Genomic DNA, 4975 nt, shown 5'->3' with positions numbered 1-4975 from the left:
AAAATTTAGCGCTATGTTAAGCAATCGTAATTGGACTTATGTAGAAGTCACAACTATCTGAGGTCGGGCAATACAAATTTTGGTGTTAATGCATGTTAGAGATATGGTATAATGGACCATACTCCTAAAACATACCACACACAAAAAAAATGATCAAGGGTGGACCTAATCTCATCCATACTTGTATTGGTTTATGAACCAATTAGCCTTAGGATATTGAGATGTCATTGGCCAATGAGAGGAATGGGATTGAAAGGGATTGAAGATGAAGAGGGAGGGGAAAGGATACAAACACAAATTGGTCATGGGAGGAATTTCATCAAATTAAAATCATTCATTCATTTTGGGAGATGAAATGTACATTTCATCAATCCCCTAAATCCAATGATTTTAATCCAACCAAAAGTCAAATCAACCTTGACCAAGACCCAAACACAATAGTCAAGCTCCACAAGTCAATAAAAATGGCTCAACACAATTTATTCACAATTAAACAAATTAAAAATCAATTAAAAATGCATTAAATTAAATTATGTTTTATCAAAAACCTAAAACCTCTTCAAAACATCAAATAAGTGGACAAGAAATTTATGATAGGTCAAAGGACCTTGGAGAAAAAAATTCACTATTTTTGAAAAGTCATAAGTATTTTTAAACAATTAAAAATATGCACAAAAACAATTAAATCATGAAAAATATCAATATTTATCCAAAAAATATTTTTAATTCAGAAAATGAAAGAGGAAAATATTTGAATTTTTTGTGTGAAAGTCCCATATTTTTGGATCAATAATGAAATTAATATGAATTAATAAATATAAAGCAATTAAAATTGAAATTCAAAAATTCAAAAATTCAAAAATATGTAGACCATCTAATCTCCCTCATTAATTGAGTGGCATATCAGATGGTCCAAAGCACGCTTTCCACATGTTCCCTAGTCAAATGTTCCACACACGTGGTAATCACTTTGAATGGTTGAGATTAAAACATAGGATTCAGATCAAAGGATTCTGGATAAGCCAGCACACCACCGGAGCCCTGACTCCGGTCATCTTCTCCAGTGAGGACCACCGGACTAGTCCATGTTCAACTCAAAGAAAAATGGAAAATGAGTACACTATTTTAAAGGAAAAATGCTCAGGAGCTCGAATCTGGCCTCAATTTTGTCTAACTCCAAGTATATAAGAAGATACAGGGAGTTGAATATTGAGGATCATGAATTGAGTTGCTTCAATTTGACCTCAAAGCAATTCAATCTTGTTGCCTACATTGGTAGGACTTCAGACAACCAAAAATTAACAAGAATAGTGGAGAATTGAGTGAGAATCGAAGAGAGGAAAAATCTGAAAATTCACCTTTAATGGAGCTTCAGATTTACACGATCTTGCTTCCAATTATGCTTGGCCTTACTTCAGATGCTTGATGGAAGAGAAATAGATCAAAGAAAGGGATGGACTCTTGGAGTTTCAATCTCAAAATAGTTGGATATTTGAAACTCAATTTTCAAAGAAAATCTTCAAGCTTATCCTTCAATGGTGAGGGTTTGGGGTTTCTGAATCAAAGCTTGGGCACGAGGTCCTCAATTCTGAGCAAGAGAGGTTCTATTTATAGCCATAGAGAATGATATTTACACACTTTCAATTTTGGCAAAAATTTGAAAATCTTCTTTGTGTGGTTGCATGGGCATGCATTATGCCCATGAAATGATGCCATCTGATCCATAAACCAATGTGCAATGTGTCGCATCTCGAAAAATACGATTCCTCGCGATGGTCGCAGAAAAATTATGTTCGAACAGAGTCGCCACCGGACTTTATTTATTCCAATGAAGGAATAGGAAAATATCGATAAAACCTTTGAAAAATAGAATAATGGTCGTCGCAACCATATTCGGGTTTGGGAGTCGATTACGCAAGGGGAAGGTATTAGCACCCCTCACGTCCGTTGTACTCAACGGAAACCTTTTAGTCTAATTTGCTATTTGAATGTTAGTTAAATGTTATTTGCTTTCTTCGAGTAATTAGAGTTGATAATAGAGATGGATGAAGACCTCAGAAGGGGAAAGGAGAGGTTTTTTATTAGTGTGCTCGCCAAGATCTCACAATCTCGTGCCTACGTATCCTTATGGTGCAATAAGGAAGTCAGAGCATTCGTAGTTCGGGGAACTACGATTTTTGTGGGTGTCTTTTAATGAATGACTGTGTAGATTGCGTTCTAAGGCTAAACGCTGGCTTGTCTACTCTCAGCGGAGGCTTAAGCATTGGTTTGTGGTGCGCATTAGAAAGGATTAACAGTGTTCTTTTGAAAAGAATTTGTAAGTTGTTGGTCGCACGGGGGCGAGGCATTAATTTGATTTGTTAAGGTGTTTTGAAGAACGACGAAAGATTGAGAAATATAGTGTACACCAATCGTTCAATTCTTTCGAGGAATAATAAGGCGAACGCCTTCTACTCCTTTTTCGTTCGATTGTTTTGAAAGTTTGTTTGTGGATGTTGAATATGCACGGTAGTGAGGCGTACGCCTCCTACTTGCTTATTCAAAGAATAATGAGGCGTACGCCACTTATTCCTTTATCCAAGTTTATTTAAAATTTATTAATCAGAAGTCGATGATTCGTGCAATATGGCGAACGCCAATTATTCAAACCATCGAGAGATGGTGAGGCGAACGCCTCCCATCTTTTATCATCTGAAGTTTAATTTAAGAAGAAAGGTTTTTAAATGTTGTATTTGTTATAAAAGATGATTTGAATTTATTCGATCGCGTTTTAATTTGATGACGAAGATTCGAGCAATGTGGCGTACGCCAATTATTCGAATAGTCGAAAGATAGTGAGGCGTACGCCTCCTATCCTTTTATTATCGGAAATTTAGAATTAAATGTTTGTAGAATTTATAGTTGATTTAGAAGATGTGATTTGAATATGTATGATTAAGGGTTTTAATTGAATGACGAAAATCCGAGCAATATGGCGTACGCCAATTATTCGAATAATCGAGATATAATGAAGCAGATGCTCACTATTCTCCTTTTCATTCAAAGATTAATTATTAAAATAAAGTTTTAGGATTTATAATTAACTTGAGGAAGTGATTTTAATTTTATAGATTTTTTAGGGTTTTAATTGAATGACGAAAATCCGAGTAATATGGCGTACGCCAATTACTCGAATAATCGAGAGATAGTGAAGCGGAGGCTTACTATTCCCTTTTTCATCCAAAGATTAATTGTAAATGAATACTCTTAGAAGTAATACAAAATAAAAATAAATATATCGAGAAAATGTTAGTTTTTACTATACTATTTATAATTAAATCCACACATTTAACAAAAACTCTTAATGATAGTAGATAAAGAAACAACCTAAGTAGGTTGGGGTCCAGGAAGTAGGATGTCTATCCATTCCATCATATTGGGTCCAAATGGCCCAAGACCTAGTCCACTCTTTAAATCCTAATAAGGAGACTTAATCTCCATTTCCTCTCTAGTTGTCGCGTGCATCCCGAAGTGAATTAGGGAAGTTCAGAAGAATCCAAAATCACAACCATGAATGATTAAAAAATTGAAATGAATAGGCATGGAGGAGCATGCCACGTTACTTACCACTGATAGAATGAAAAGTTGTTTAAACTATACTAAGAATAAAAAAGAGGAAAATAATGTTCTTAATGCTTAGAATCGGTTTCCAATGCTTAACTTTAAAGACCTCAAATCTTCAATTGCAAGCACATCGGTCAAATACATATTGAATTAAAAACTAATTTATTCCGTTATATTCCCTTTACATATATTTGACCCATTCACCTTCAATTATATTAATTAATAGTCATCTTAAAAATGATTTAAAGAAAAGAAAAGGCATTATTTCATGTTCACTCAACAGAGACAAAGTCCAAATACTTTCCTCTCTCAGAACCTTAACCGAAGGTTCATCTCCTCTCGTTACTTTATTCTTTCAAAACAAACAATAAAAGACCATTTCAAAAGTAAAAGGAAAGGAAAATAGAACACTCAACCTTAAATAGCCCAAAATGAACACCATATGGTGTTCACCAACAGAAACCAATCAGATCTGAACAAAATCCCCCAAATTCGTGAGCAAACAAAATTTGAATTTTAAGCAAAAACACAAAAAAGAATCACGCCAGAAACAAACAACACAAATGAATTTATACCAAAGTTATGAACCTAAATTTGTCATCTATTTACAACCACGACATAGTTCTTACAAATCAAAAAAAAAAACTCCAGATCTAGCTCAAAAGTCATGGATAAAAAAACAAATCATCAAATCATACATGCAATCAGAAAATACATGGAGCTACAACGCCTTAAAAATGTTGAATAAAGGGGTGAAAGATCTCGCCGGAACTTTGCAACTCCGGCGAGACTCCGACGACTATATTTACCTCAAGTAAGTGCTTTTTCGGTTCTGCGTGTGAGCTTTTCTCCTGTTTTCGCTTAGCTTTTGGTCTCTCCTCTTTGTACTGTGTGATTTCTTTTATGTGTCTGTTAATATATGTTTGAAGTTTAGCTTAACTACTTTAGAGTTTCAGTGAGAAACTCTAAATAGTTTTTAGGACTGTGAGCTTTTGGTAAGGGTTTTGTTGAGTAAATTTCAGCAAAATAACAACGCTCTCCTCCCTTTCAGTGATGGAGTGAGCTCTTATTTATAGATCAATGAGGGAAGAGAACCCAGCTGGAAATTTTAGATCAGAATGGAATCAATTTGTTAGAAGGATCCCCGATTTTATGCAAGTGAGTGGGATTGAGGAGGGTGATCAAGAAATCATTGAGGAGCTGATGCAAATATTTTTTGTGTTTCTTGTCTTCTTCTGCACTGTGAATTTTTCTTCCTGCTTTTACTGATGTAAAACTTTATTTTAAACACGATGTTACTGTTATTGCAAGATACAAATCATGATGTGTGTAGGCCTCATGGACTTGTAATCTAATCAATGTAAATGAGAAA

The sequence above is a fragment of the Lathyrus oleraceus genome, chromosome 6, assembly GCF_024323335.1.
Source record: "Lathyrus oleraceus cultivar Zhongwan6 chromosome 6, CAAS_Psat_ZW6_1.0, whole genome shotgun sequence".
Lineage (NCBI taxonomy): Eukaryota > Viridiplantae > Streptophyta > Magnoliopsida > Fabales > Fabaceae > Lathyrus > Lathyrus oleraceus.
The sequence above is the reverse complement of the archived record's forward strand: the minus strand, read 5'-3'. Positions refer to the sequence as shown.